The 16136-nt window shown below is 44.0% G+C and overlaps 1 protein-coding gene across 3 annotated transcripts in view; it reads left to right on the forward strand.

Annotated features, from left to right (window-relative positions):
* The window catches only part of LOC139753425 (protein sax-3-like), a 666847-nt gene that overhangs the window by 607250 nt on the left and 43461 nt on the right, over positions 1–16136 (forward strand). The window lies entirely within an intron of this gene.

Raw genomic sequence — 16136 nt, forward strand, 5'->3', positions numbered from 1 at the left:
GGGGGTTTGGGTGTTAGGGGACGGGGTAAGGTAGGCGAAGGGTAGGGATGGGGTTAAGATAGATGGAGAAACGTGGGAGTTGAAGTAGATAAATGGAGGAAAAGGAGGAGGTTTATAGGTACTTCGTGGTTAGGTAACGGGGGGTTTGTGATGAGGATAATGTTGTGGATGGAATATGAGGTGGAACTTAGAGGTAAATTATAGGGAGAGAGTGATATGAAAGACGTTTAAAACTTGGTGATGTATGAGTTTAACGTTTAAGAAGAGGGTCGTTTATATTTTTGAAGAGGCTTGTCGGAGGAGTAAGAGAGAGTTCATGTGGAAGGAAGAGCTGTAGTTTAAGGAGATGGCTAAGGAGACGGGGATCGAGATGGGTAGATAATGAGGGAAGGTGCGTAACTGGTGACTTAGGTGAGTGCAGGGGCTGGGCACGTTGCAATCAGGGCAGGGCACATTGCAATCATTTAATCTTGCACCTAAATTTAGAGTACATTATTAATCCCGCGACTCGATTTGAAATCACCATAAATGTCCTGCTTTCGTCATCCACCTGGAATGTGCCTTAGCGAGGGCCCGAATCCCCTTAGCTCGAATCATAATCCAATGGCTGTAAATAACGATGATGATAGCTCCGGGAAACGAGCAGTCGAGACCCCAGCGCTGCGCGGGTGTAGGTGGATGGGGGGAGTTCGCAAGGAGGAGCCGTCGTGGGGAATTGGAGCAGTCATTCATATTGTTACGCTACTTGATGAAGCTGCGTCATGTGTCGTCTTTATTGTGACGTGTCACGTCTTATATACGTCACGGTCTACACAGATCGTGGCCACGTCATGACTGTGCAAGGCGCATGTTCAAGAGTGTTATTCAAAGCTAGCGGGCGTGCCGTGTCGTGGTCTCCCTGGCCACATTACCATCAGCCAGCCAGGCCTCGCCCATACTGGATTTAACACTTCTAACCCCTGACCCTCTCCTCCCTCCCAGCACACTTCTACCTTGATCCATGCCCATTCCCGCACCCTCTCACCCTTCTTTTCCCACTCATTCCTCCCTCCCATACACATCTCAGTCCCTATCCCCACCCCTCCTCAAACCACTTCCCCGCACCGGAGTCCTGCCTCCCAGAACATCAGCCAGGAGACAAAGAGCGCCTGTATATTATCATCAGCGGTGCTGTGATACAGAAGTAGGGGGTATAATTACCCTGCAGAAGAATGGGCTCCTGGAACGGTATACTGCGCCTGATGTTGCAAGACTCTTCTTCCATTTGCATAAGTATCGCTGCGGGCATTTAGATCTCCCGGAGCTCAGCGATGGCCACGGCTACCCTCCTGATGCCTTTAGAGCTTGGTAAGTAACATTTGTGGGGAGTTTATTGAGGCAGTAAGAGGCAAAGACGACCCGAATACGAGCGGCGGGGGCCCGGCGATACGAGCCGGCCACCACACGGAGCCGGGGGGAATTATGCCAATGGTAACTGCCATTTAGGTCTGGTAATTGTCTGCAGCGGTGTAGTTCCACAGCGACTCGCTGTGATGGAGCTTTGGGAGGAAAGTTTTAGAGGAAAGGGAGGGGATGTATAGTATGAGGGAGCATGGGGCAGAAATATGAAGGAACAGAGGGGAGGAGTATTTACATACGGACGAGGTAAGTAATAGTCTATTATAAACCAATAAAGGAGTATAAGACAGCAGGGAGACGATGTATGAGAGAGTGATATGGGAATGTATTAGGGAAGGTAAAGGAAAGTCTGATGAAGCAAAGAGGAAATGTATGATTAAACAATTTCTGATGGGGCGAAGAACAGTAAGAATATGTATGATTAAGTAGGGAGGGTCATACACGGTGAAGAAGTTAGTGAGTGTATGACGGGGCATTAAGAGAATGCTTGAGGGAGAAGGAAGAAAATGTATGATGGAGCAGGGATATGAAAATATGGAGGAGCAGGGAATAAAGTATATGAAAGACTGCGGAGAAAATGGATAAGGGAGCAAGGAGGACATAAATGATGTAGCATTGAGAGGATATATGAGGATGAAGGAAGGATGTATGCATATAAGGATGCAAAGAAAAAAATATGTGCAGAAGCAGATACGAAGTGTATGTAGGGAGATGGAAGGATATGTACGAAGAAAGAGCTTGGAAATGTTGGTGGGTGTAATAGGAAGCATGGAGAAAATCTTTTGAAGGAGTAAGGAAGGTACTGTTTAAGACACATGAGGGAAAAAGGAGGAAGAGTAAGAGAAAGCAGTGAACATATTTTTAAGGGAGTAGGGTGGGATATACATGAGGAAGCAAGAACAAGAACGGGGAGGGAATGTTTGAGAGAGTAGATAGAGAATATATGAGGAAATGAAGAGGGAATGTGTGAGGTGGTAGGGAGAGAATATATGAGGAAATGGGCCAGGAACATGTGAGAAAGCAAGGGCTGAATGAATGAGGGACTAGGAAGGAAAATGTTTGATGGAGAAGGGAGGGAACGTATGAAGGAGTTGGGAGGGAATATAGATGAACGAGTAACAGATGCAGCCTGGTTATGAGATCTTCAGTCTGTGATTAGCATTCGACACGTTTCAGTGTGCTCACGTCATTGACAAGCGTCCGGGATTTAGTAGTAGTAGCAGTGACAACTCTGTGCCACAACGCCTTCCGATTTATTTATGAATCATATCAAATATATGGTATGGGACATTACCTTTCGCTACTCTGGGATGTAATCCACAGCAAATTCACAAGAATGTATTCCGAGACTAATAATGATCTGAAATACATGATATTTGTTTTAGTATCAAGAGAACATCTTTGTTTCATGGCGTCAGCAGCAGTAGTATTGTTGCTTCTCACAGACTAGCCAGTTATACCAGTTATATACATACACACACACATGGCTTCACGCAACACCTCAAAGGAGACAGATTTGATGAACGTCTTATAGCTTGCACGTATGTGAGTTACGATCTTTGAATATCTAAATGTTTTGTCATACAGCACTGTCAGATTCACACCAGCCAGGTGCTCCCCTGTCATAGCCGTCAGTTCTCTCTCATGAGATCATCTCTACAAGCCACAGCATCAGCTGGTGAGTTGAAGCTACGCTTGAACGAGGCTGAGGAACCTACATGTAAGAAAGAGCTAGAAAACATAGTCAACTTACAAATCATTGTTATGATAAATCTTGAGAAGATCGAAGACACTTTGTTAGACATTGGGTTTGAATGACACCATGAGTAGCACCTCTAATGCAGAAAGATAGCACGGGAGTGTAAATAACATGTTAGCTATAGTTATGAGTACTACGCCAACAGTAGGATCACGAGAAGTAACATACATACCTTGGATACTTTTCCCTGCATGTTTTCAATCACAGTTGAGTCTGTTAACATACTTGTTGGAGAGGTGCCCACACTGCACGTCCGCATCATTCAAGGCACTAAATGATATAACAATTGGACAATAGAGAATGTAGTCAGGTGGTGAAAATTTTCTCTTAAATCAGTCGGGTTACCTAAGTCACTAATAGTATCTTTTTCTCTTTATAAACTTCTGGATATGAACAAACATGTGACCCATAGGAACTGGCATCATGAGGCACAAAGAATCCCCTGTTTTCCTCCTGTCTCTGATGCCAGTGAGAGAGAGAGAGGTCACGGGCAGTAATAGTAACTGACCCCTCCTGTAACCTTTGCTCCTCAAATTGACCTGACTTTTTTTTTCTTCATTCATTTCACCAACATTTGTAGTCTTTCTATGAACCTTTCTTCTGTTGAACACGATCTGGCTAGTACTCGTGATGACTTTATTCTCACTGAGACTCAACCTTATGATGTTCTCCAACTGTAATCTTCGTTTACAGCTCCGTATCAATAGAGGAGTCTGTGTTTATTCCAGTATGCCTTTTACTCCTTCCGTAGATCTTGAATTTCCAGACTTCGACGTCATATAGCTGTAGCATCCACCCGTGCAGATGGGAAGGGGATTGAAGCTCTTATATTTTCCATTCTTAATGATCTGGAACAAATTATTCCCCACCCGACCCATATTGCAGACCATCATGACCACTTTTCTAACACTCTGGGTCTGTTTTTCACTTCTTATCCCTCGCACTCCAGCCTTAATGGCTTTTTTTTCGTCAACCGCACGTCCTCCCCCTCTACCTGCCCCTTCTAAAATTAGAAATGGGCACTTCGATTCGCCAACTGGACTGACGAGATTTTTTTCACGTTGGGAAAATTAGTACCTCTCCTCTGGTGTTGATTCTGTCACTGATAAGTGCATAGTAGATTTTTTTTTTTTTGCGGGAATGAAGGCATATAACCCTTCTTATTAGACATTCTTCTTCCAGTCTATGTTTTAAGCACTTCTGTTCTGAAGCCATTGGGGCAAAGGAACCGAGACACTGACCTAGATAAACTCCCTCCTCCGACTCGCTTTCATCCAAAATCATTGCATTTATTCTCTTCGTAGAGCGAAGCGTTTCTTTACCCAAGGGAATTCTGACAACCTCTCCATTTCATGTCTTGATATGTCTCTCTGTCTGTAGCCTAAAGCATGTCCAGCAACTTCTGACTTAATATACCCTTCCTTCGCTTTTTGGTTCTAACGTTACTGTAGTTGTCTCATCCATTGATAGAGTGACTCATTCTGTTTCTCTCGTTTCCTCTCACTCTATCTTTGATGACTCTGACTTTCCCCTCACCAACTTTTGCTCCTCTTAGCAATCCCGTGCCATAACTTGTAGTCCCTTTCCATGCAGTCGTCAAAGCTCTTCTTTCCGTTGACACTAGTGAGGCGTATGAATCAAATGGCTTCTATCCTTGTGTTTGAGGAAGTTTGTTTCTGAAGTTACCCCTGTGCTTGCTCGCCTCTTCTATATATATATATATATATATATATATATATATATATATATATATATATATATATATATATATTTGTTTATTTATTATACTTTGTCGCTGTATCCCGCGTTAGCGAGGTAGCGCAAGAAAGCAGACGAAAGAATGGCCCAACCCACCCACATACACACGCACATATATATATATATATATATATATATATATATATATATATATATATATATATATATATATATATGTGTGTGTGTGTGTGTGTGTGTGTGTGCTTAAAACCAAACTTTTCCTTTTTGTTTGACACTTGCATTGTTACAGCCTATCCCAAATGGGATGACCATTCTGTACCACCTAACTATCGTCCTCTTGATCTGACTTGTACTGTTTCCAGTCTTTGAATCTCTCCTTTTCCTAAAACATCCTGAATCTCACAGTCTTTCCTTCTCTCTGATCATCGGTATGAATTTTTGTAGTGCTACATCCACCGGTATTCCTATATTCTTAACTTCAGCTATAACAATGGGGTTATATCTCCAAGCTCGCTGCACTTTTAGCTCTCCTCTTTGACTGTGTTTTTTCGTGCCTGTCTTCCTCTTTGGCTGGTCTGTCTCCGTAACTGTTGATGCATCAGCCTCTCCTCTCTTCCCCATCAACAGGGGTATCCTTCAGAGCCCCGTTCCTTTTTCATACACTCTTCTTCCATTTCATCAACGGTTTTCTTTTGTATAATAGATAACCACATGTACTGTAACGACTCACCTCTACATTTCTCTACTTTCTTCAAATTCGTTCCATCCTCTCTTGCTCGATCTACATCTTGTCTCGTCACAGCATCAGCCATAAACTCAGACTTGGACAGAGCTTCCCAGCGGGGCAGAAGAAAACCCAATTTAAGACCCAGTTTTTGCCCAAATCTCTTTTTTTTATCTAAAACCTTATGTAACTTTCCGTCCCCCTTTGATGAATCTGGAATTCTACCACTTAGGGAATATAACTTTACCGCTTTAAAATCTGATCTATCTTGGAAACTCCAGAGTACACAGATAGCTAGGTTTGCCTCTAAAAACACAAACTGGAATTCCTATTCATAAGAAGAAAGATTCTCGTCTGAACAGTTGTTCCGATTGTACAAAAGATTGATCTCTTCCTTTATGGAGTACTGGTTTCACATCTGGAGGGGTTCTAGCTCTACATACCTAATAGATAGAATTCAATGCAGTCCGACTTATTAACTCATTCCAACCTCGAAATGAGACTCACCTGCCGAAAGCCGAAGTATTTGTTCACTTTGCTTCTGTAGATATTACATTTGCTGTCCTCCCACTAGACCTGGCTGCATTTGTGTCCCAGTTATCACCTGGACAATGAAATACTCGGCAAGCTACCGCAGCACATGAAAACCTTTGTGATAACTGTTTCTTTTCCTGCACCGCGAATCGCTGTGATTCTTTACCCCTTCATGTCTTCAAAAGTGTCCCTTTTTACAAAAGCATTTTCCTCCACTTCAATTCAGAACTCTCCAAACATTTTCCTCTTCTGTCCCTTTACTTCTCCCTCGTTTAAACCCTTTTTTTCTCCTTTATTTCACTAAAGACCCTATCTCGACGTGGTATTTTGTCGTAGCCTGGAGTCTCCACCATTACAAGAATAGAACCCGAAAAAAAAACGAGTGTGTTAGAAAGCCAACACAGTTTAGGTCGTCCTCTGACAACGTGGGTTTACTTAATGATTACGTGTTCATGTTTTCCAAGTATCTGTCTGAGAAAAAGAAGAGAAGTGGAAAATTTAATTGAGGGGAACGAGGGACTATTTCCCAGTTAACCTGAGTTGCTGCTTGTATCATGATGCGGGTTCTAAGAGCTGGGTGGGTGAGTGTGGGCTGCGCGGCGGGAGGAACGGGGCCGCGGCGCGGGTGATAGAGCTGGTGGTTTCAGCCCAGGGGCATAAAACCACCACACAGTTACTACTACTATGTGTGTGTGTGTGTGTATGTGAGTGTGTGTGTGTGTGTGTGTGTGTGTATGTGAGTGTGTGTGTGTGTGTGTGTGTGTGTGTGTGTGGGTGGGTTGGTGGTTGTGTGTGTGTGTGTCTTCGTGCAGTGGTTGGGCGGTCATTGTGTTGATGGAGGTCAGGTCAGCTCTCGCTTGTGTAACTGGTATCATTACGCACTCCCCAGCAGAAGTTAACTCTCTACGTCCTTGGTCGCGTTAGCTGTCGAGGCTCATGTGTCTTTGTAATACTCTGAGGCGACTGGATGTCTGTCAAGGATGTGCGTGTCGCACCTGACCATGGCTTCCAAGAATTTTTATTCCTATGGTTGCTGAGATGGCATAGGTAACTGAACGCCCAAATCAAGGCCATTGCATTAAGGATATATATATATATATATATATATATATATATATATATATATATATATATATATATATATATATATTCTTTTTTTTTTCAAACTATTCGCCATTTCCCGCATCAGCAAGGTAGCGTTAAGAACAGAGGACTGGTCCTCTGAGGGAACATCCTCACCTGGCCCCCTTCTCTGTTTCTTCTTTTGGAAAATTAAAAAAAACAAAACAAGAGGGAAGGATTTCCAGCCTCCCGCTCCCTCCCCTTTTAGTCGCCTTCTACGACACGCAGGGAATACGTGGGAAGTATTCTTTCACCCCTATCCCCAGGGATATATATATATATATATATATATATATATATATATATATATATATATATATATATATATATATATATATATATATATATATATATATATGTATGTATATATCGTCTAGCCCCTTGGGTAGGATGAACTGCTGTGTTCACTATGGACCGGTAGCCACGACCGGGATTCGAACCTTTGCGGACTCGACCGCGGGAAGCCAGTGAATGCTATCCTGGTATAACAACTTTGCTTCGCTCTACATTCCCTCAAGACCATATTACGTATGTCCTCTTCACCTGGGAGTATCTCGCATGGCGGAAAAACTTTCTCGTGGAACTGAAACTCTTACGTCGTGTCGGGATGACGCTTCCTGGTGTGGACGTAGGTCCCGCCTGTGTTATGCAGACATTCAGTTGAATATGGCTGAGTGACCACCATAGGGAAGGAAGGTTGGGTTGTGGGATGGCTTGATGTTGCCGCGTTAATGGCAGTGCGGAGGGGTTTGCGTTGCCGTGTGTGGCGACAAGGTAATACTTTGGGCGTGGCAGGAAAGACCGGCCTGTGTTTTTATGTGCACGCATGGGGAACCTGGTGTTGCCGTGTGTTTCAGAGAGAAACGAAAAAGGTCTTGTGTTGCAACAAGAAAGGTCCAGTGTTACTCTGTGTGTGTAGGAGGTAGAAGCGCTTAGTGTTGTCGTGGGTTACATAGCAGGGGAGAGGGGTCTAGTGTTGCTGTGTATGGAGTACTGTATTGCCCTGTGGTATGTTGCAGAGATGAGACGTTTAATGCGGCATTTTTCAACAGTGAGGAGGGTTTGGTTGTGCTGTATAGATGGCATCTGGAGGGCGTAGTGATATCCTGTGTTTCAGAGTAAGCGAGACCTTGTGTTGCTGCTTGTCTAGTACCAGGGAGGCTTGGTTTTTCTGCAGTGAGAGGGATGTGTTGTTACTGAGATTTCTGTTTGTGCGTTAAGATAGATAGGTAGAGAGAGAGAGAGAGAGAGAGAGAGAGAGAGAGAGAGAGAGAGAGAGAGAGAGAGAGAGAGGAGAATTTTACACTCGTTCTGTACCCGTTTCTCAACCTTGTATATATGCACCGTGTCTTTTATGCATATACCCACACGCACACACACACCCCGTCCTAAGCCAGGTACCTGTTTATCGACCAGCTCCAAAGGGAGGATGAACAGCTGGGTTGCCCGTAAGCAGACTGCCGGGATCAGGACTCCAACCTGGACGATATCGTGCTTGAATCATGGTCAGCGACGCTAACCACTACACCGCGGAAGCTCGTGTGTGTGTGTGTGTGTGTGTGTGTGTGTGTGTGGTAGCGAGGTCTTGTTGTTGCCATGTGTGCGGCAGCAAGGTCGCTATAGTACTGCCGTGTGTTTGATAGCGAGGTGTATATGTTGCCGTGTTCGTGGTAGTGAGGAGATCCTGGTGTTCCCGTGCGTATGGGGAAAGAGGTGAGGTGAGCCTGGTGTTGCCGTGTGGCGCAGGGAGGGGAGCGAGCCTGCCTGGTGTTGCCGTGCGCTGGGATCATCAGTCCTGTCGCAGACTCTGGTAATGGACGACCTCTGTGGTTTTTGTCTACGTTTCAGAACACGGGTGTGAATTAGCTGCGGCTGGGTTCCCTCCCTCCGCTTGCGTGATGACAGTCAGTTTGGGCGGTATTTTTAGTTGCTTTGATCTGCTTAGGTAAAAATATAAACTCGGCTTGCTTTCTTATCAGTTGGTCACGCATGTAGTCAAGAGGTTAGGTGTCTTAAACATTTTCTCGAGTACTTTATTGAAACAACAGGAGTATCCAGTGTACGTGTTTGTGCAGTGTTTTGTCGCTAACCAAATTGTATCGCGTCGTTACCTCACTAATGTCGCTGGGAATGAAATGCAGGTCATTTGTGGTGAAGGAGTCGTATGGGAGAATGTTATGCTGGACAGTTCGGGCTGACTCTCATCCAGCCACCAGTTTGGTGACAAAGATCAGCATCAAAGGTTTCATGATTGATTTGGTGTCATGACTTCGACACATGCCTCGTCAGTCTTGGGAAGGTTAATGCCCAGGTCCTTCCTGTGGCAGGTGGGAGTCTTCAGGGTTAGCATAGTTAACGTGGACATAATGACATTTACGTGGCTGTTGAAGTTATAATTGTTTAGCAGACTTGGCCTCTGGACTGGTGGATGGCAGACCCCACGAAAGACAGGTAGTGTGTTGTGGAGGAGACCGAACTTTGACCATATGGCCTCTTCTTTCAGAGATTTGGTTCTGATTGGGGGGTAGAGAGAGAGAGAGAGAGAGAAAGAGAGAGAGAGAGAGAGAGAGAGAGAGAGAGAGAGAGAGAGAGAGAGAGAGAGAGAGTCAGGCTGGAGTGGTACATCAATCATGGCGATTATTTCCCAACCATTGCGTAGAAAGTGTGGTCATGTGATCGCTGAGGTGATTGTAGTCCAAGGATAAGACGGTGCCACAGGGTACAGGCAAGGGGCCTGTGGGCCAGCACACGACAGGGCTGTGGTACATGTGGGAACGTTTGAAACTGGCAAGTTTAGGACGAAAAGAATGATCTTGAGGAAAGGCACAGGAATAGATATGTTCTAGGTCATTTGTTGTAACACTAAGCTTGGTTGTCCATTGATATCCAGAGATACAGAAATGATACAAAAGAATACACAATGTCCAGCGTTTTCCTGGCTTGCTCGGTCTGTTTTTTTTTTTTTTTTGCTCGAATCCTAACAACATACCCTCGGGCAGTTGGTGCACATTAAGAGTTATTCTCATTTCTTTCTTGTGTAATGACCAGTTAGCAATATTTATTGGGGTCGCCCACCAGCCAGTCACGTAGCTCTTGTCATGTTGGAGCTTTCCACACTCAGGTCCGGAAGGTGTGAAATCAAATACATAAATGCTGGGAAGACTCGTTGGCAGGGGTCAAGATGGAGGTTAGAGGTGGTAAGGAGGGCAGTAAATACGGCCTGGGGAACCTGAGGGTGACAAGGGAGGATTGTCTTTGGGCACGAAGCCGAGTGTGGCGGTGAGAGAGTAATGGTGGTGATAGTGATACTGAAGGCTTTTAAACATATTTAAAGAAGGGATTGTGTAGGGAAAGAGACGAGATGGTCGGTAGGGTAGAAGCAGGAGGGGTTCCGAAGCCATGGTTCGTTTTCCTTCCTCAGTTATTTCGTCATAGAAGCCTGCTCAGGAATTCCCTTTCATTACTCTGCATTATGTGCAGGCTGGGTAGCTTTCGTGAGTACATCAGTAGCAGAACGCCTCACTCACCATGAATAATTCGCCACCGTCGACTGCAAACGGTGAAAAGCCGCAACCTCCGCCTCTCACCATTACCACGGGTGGCGCCAACCGATTGATTGTGGCGGAAGGTGTGTACGTGTGTGTGTGAGGGAGGCGGAGCCCCGAGCCACCGCTGCCGCCGCAAGTGGTGGCCCGACTCCCTCTGTCTGTGTGGCACACGCCCTCACCCGCTACCTTCTACACCGGCTTTCAGGGTGTCATTCAGATTTTGTTCACTCACCCGGTCACTCATGGACAACTCCACACACAAACACACACACACACACACACACACACACACACACACACGGAAGAAAGACATGGTGCATATAGAGAGGGTAAGGGACTGGGCAGCACGAGTGCAAAGCTCTCTTCCCATTACATATAAACGTACTGACCAAAATTCGAGTTGGACAACTGGTCGGAAATGCTACGATTGTCTTTATGTGAAACGGCTTGTGGTTAGATGAGAATTGTAAGGAAAAAGATCTTAGTGTACGTGTTAGCAACGACCGTAAATTTTCGTGGCAGTTTATAGAGGCCCTACACGAAATAAATGAAATTCTAGGCATGATTGAAATGGATGTCACCACAAAATGAAAAGTCATTTATAGACCGTATGATCGATATGTTACACTTCACTTGGAGTACTGCATCCATGTCTGGTCACCTCACTGTGTCCAAGGCTGCACCTCATCCAGAATACTGTATGTAGACCTGGCCACTTCCCTTAGAATATTATATCCAAAGCTACTCACCTCACTTAGAATTGTTGTATCCAGACTTGATCACCTCAACTTGAATGCTGCACCGAGACCTGATTATTCCACGTTGAATACCGTATTCGGAACTAACCACTTCACCTGAGGAAGGGAGTTAGAGGCAGTACAACGCTGGACAACTAAGTTTATTCCAGGACTGTCGAGGTTAGGTTATGAAGGGGTTGGTATGTTTTCCCTAGAAAGAAAGTGCTTAAGCAGCAACATTATTCAAGGCTTTTGAAAGGTTTTTAAATATATTCAGAAATGATGTATCCAGCTTTTTGTAGCTTGACCTTGGATGAGTGATTAGGGCAAAGGGTAAAAAAAAAAGAGAACGTTTGCTGTGTATTTAAGAAAGCACCTTTTACGTCGTTTTTACAAAGTAGAGGAACTATTATTGTGCTTCCTCGTCCACTTCCGTATCCGTTAACGTGTGTTCGTCCACAACTCGGTTAAGTTTTCTATCGAGTTCACACCTCAGCCAGTATGTGATGTAGGGCCGTGGAACTTCATATATAGACGCGAATTGATGAGCGCTTCAGTATTCCAGCAAAGTAGGTCACCCTGACCTAAACTTCACGCCTCGGAGACGAACTTCGTAATCGGTGATTGCCTATGTTACGAGTGGTGGTTCATTGGAATTATCTACAAGATGTGGTTTACAACAGTTTTTTTTGGAATTTCTTGAGAAGGATTTGGTTTATATCACGGATGACGATGTCTATGACTTTGGATGGTGTCATTCGTCCTCTGAAGCTTTATGTTACCCTTTCATTGTGGATGAATGTAACTGATGTGAGGTGCAGGTGTCCATTGCTCGAGACAGAGACGGAAAAAGATAACGCATAGAGCGTTCAGCGATGTATAGAGAAACCGAAATGCATAACTCATAAAGGAATATACAAAGCCTTCCACACCACAGCTGTCGTGTGTGGTTAGGTCGATGGTCCCTCCAGGTAGCTTGGTTGCGTATACCTTCATGTGACTTGTAGCCCTATCACTACACCTAGAGCTCAGGTGGAGTACAGAGATACTGCTGCGGAGAACGGTAGAGCAGAAGTAGGTGTGGCATAGTAATACTGACGTGGAGAATGACACAACCGAGTCAGCTTTGGACTGTGATGCATAGTCACTGACACATTAGACAAAGGTGTGGCGCACTGAAAGATGCAGAGTGACACAGAAGAACCAGATCTGATGGAGTGAAGTAGATGTGGTGACTCACCAATAAGATGTAGCATAGTGAAACACAAGAAGAGTGACACAGAGTCAGACATGGGTCAGTGAAACAAACCTGAAAAGTGACATAGAAGAGTCAGTCGTGACACAGGGAAATAGATACGAAGAGTGACAAAGCAGGGTCAGGTATGATACAGGAACACAAGTAGAAAAGAGGGAAGGCAGAGGCATGCGTGATAGGATGAAACATATACGAAGAGTAGTAACACGGCAGAGCCATGTGTAATTAGGTGGTACAAAGTTAGATCATATATATTATCAGTAACTCATAACACTCATAACATCAAAACTGTTGGGAACGACTGAGAACATCCTGGCTATTCTCCTGAACGCGAACTTCAGAACCAACATGGAAATGTCACAAAAGGCATGGAAGATTGTGAAACTACAAATTTGAAATCTATATAATTGTAAACGGAAAACAGAAAACATTACAAACATTCAAGACGTTTATTTTATTTCTCTTAGTTTACCGATCGTGTCAGAAATTGTAGGGGAAATTTTTATACCTAGCTGAAGCGATTTCTCTTCATTGTACCTAACCGGCTGAGTTGACGCGGACAAGGGCCACGATCTCAGACAACCTGTTTACTCCCAAGAGAAGCAGAGCAAGCTGGTCTCAGACACAACACACACACACACACGTATATATATATATATATATATATATATATATATATATATATATATATATATATATAGATAGATAGATAGATAGATAGATAGATAGATAGATAGATAGATAGATAGATAGTTAGTTAGATATATAGATACCTAAGAAAGAGGGAGCGTTGTTATACAAAGAAGTCATTCCGTTTACTGCACAGTTAGGTAATAATAAGCGCATGTATATATACACACCCGAAGTTACACGGTGTAGTGTTTAGCGTTACTGACCACAGTTCACTCTCGGTTCTACTCGGGTTCGAATCCTGGGATCGGCAGTCGGCCCACAGTCAATATCAGCTGTTCATTCTACCAGGGGGGCTTTTCGATGAATTGGTTTGTGTGTGTGTATACATGTTCACACACATATGAGTAAAAATCTCTCCCCTTAACACATTGTAATCACACACACACACACACACACACACACACACACACACACACGAAGAAATTGTGGCAGACAGTACGAGGAAGCCTCCCGGTTGAAGGCATGGCCGTAGGCTGTTGAAATAATGTCCCCACCGAGGGAGCGGCTGCGGCCAGACACAACCCCCAGTTAATGAGAGTCCTGGGGTGGAGGTATAACGCCTTTTGCCCCCGGCAACGAAGGGTCATATGTCGGCGGATGTACGCCACCAGAGGAAGTTGAATCTTGTATACTCTGGCTGTCGGCTGTAAAGAGCGGAATGCCTACGTTACCTGACGTTTTAAGACGACCAGAAGCGTTCGTACTCGTGTTCTTCAGTTGTTTGGATGTCAGGAAGTGGAGGGAAATGAGAAGGCATACCCGAAGAAATATGAATTGTTCTCTTTGGATAATTTGGATCTTTTTTTCTCCATTCTGAAACTCGAGCCTATGGGAAAGAAACGCCTTACGCGACCCCACACTCGTGATGTGCTGATACTCGCTAACACTCACGCTGATGCTTAGGTAAGCCACTGATCATGTGGATTATCATTCCATTACATGAAACCTACCCAGGATAATAGTTGTGGTAATCGTCTAATGGCTCGCGTTAAGCAGAGTACCACTTAAGTAGGGTTGCACGGTGCCGTAAGGCCGGGAAGATGATAGTATGCGGTGCTCGTGTTGGTATTACAAGTTGAATTTGAATTTATGCCGGTGTCCTGTGATGCTATTACGTGGCCCATCCTTGTAGTCCTGGTGTGGCAGAAGGAGGAGGATGAACACACACACACACACACACACACACACGCACACACACAGGTCCCTGGAATTACTAGATAAAGGCCTGGCCAATCAAGTTTGCACTAATTGCTCCTTTAGTCACACTAATTGATCATACCTTTTGGGTGTGGTAAGGATCCTCATCTGTTACGTTCTTAGCGGTACCTTTATGACTGGGGCTGACGACAGAGACCATTAGATGGAGAGTAATTAAGGGACGGAACACCTGGCCTCGCTTTAACATACGCGGTATTTACATACCTTAGGTGGTAGTTTTCTCCAAGCTGAGTTATCGTCATGCCACCACCATAGATGTCTTATTAGGGATATGTAGATGACGGGAAGATGTTTATTGATGGTGATGTGGGATAGGGATGAGAATAGTGGGAATGTAGGGGATAGGGGAAGGAGGAAGTTGTTGTTGTTAGGGATAGTGCCACTCGCTCACTCCAGCAGATGTGTGTGTGTGTGTGTGTGTTATGGGTAATGAGAACGTCTCACTTTGCTTAACTGCTTTTATTGGAGATCAATTTCAGGGTTTAAGATATTATGTGCCTGTGATCTGCTCTTCACAATAAAGGAGTGGACGAAATTATTAAGGTGTCTATCAAACATCATGCAAAAATATTTGCGTTTGACCTGAGGGTATTATTTTGCTTTCTGCTCTAGTGAGCTTTCTGCAATTGTCCTTGTGGCCAAGCTTGGAAACTCATGATTCGCATATGTCTGTTGCTTTCCATAGTGTCTTTGTGAGGACCGGCCACACGAGGATTGACCGTTATAATACCTCTTTTGCACCTCGAACAACGAAACTTTAGACTTCTCTTCCTTCTTTCACTTTTCTACACATCTCATAAGCATTCCACCTTTGATAGCCAGGTCTACGAACACCTGAGGAGCGTCAGGTGTTCGTACACCTGAGTAGCGTCATGTCTACGAACACCTGAGTAGCGTCTGGCGAACGAACACTTGAGTAGCGTGGGGTGTTCGTACGCCTGAGTAGCCGTCATTAATTTCTTCATTCTCTTTCGTAAACTATTTTCCCTTCACCCGTGATAGCCATGACTAGGGCATGTTTTGCCCGTGCCACGTGGGTTTATATATGAAAAACGAAATCATCTACATTTTCGCTATATAGGGAAAGTAATTAAGTACTTTCCCTCCATAGCGAGGCAGCATCAGGAACGAACAACGGCTTCAAATGCACACACAGTTACTGTCAAAAAAAAGAAAAAAAAAATATATATATATATGTATATATATATATATATATATATATATATATATATATATATATATATATATATATATTATATATATATAAATATATATATATATATATATATATATATATATATATATATATATATATATATATATATATATATATTTTTTTTTTTTTTTATACTTTGTCGCTGTCTCCCGCGTTTGCGAGGTAGCGCAAGGAAACAGACGAAAGAAATGGCCCAACCCCCCCCCCCATACA

This window comes from Panulirus ornatus, chromosome 2 (assembly GCF_036320965.1).
Source record: "Panulirus ornatus isolate Po-2019 chromosome 2, ASM3632096v1, whole genome shotgun sequence".
NCBI classification, from domain to species: Eukaryota; Metazoa; Arthropoda; class Malacostraca; order Decapoda; family Palinuridae; genus Panulirus; species Panulirus ornatus.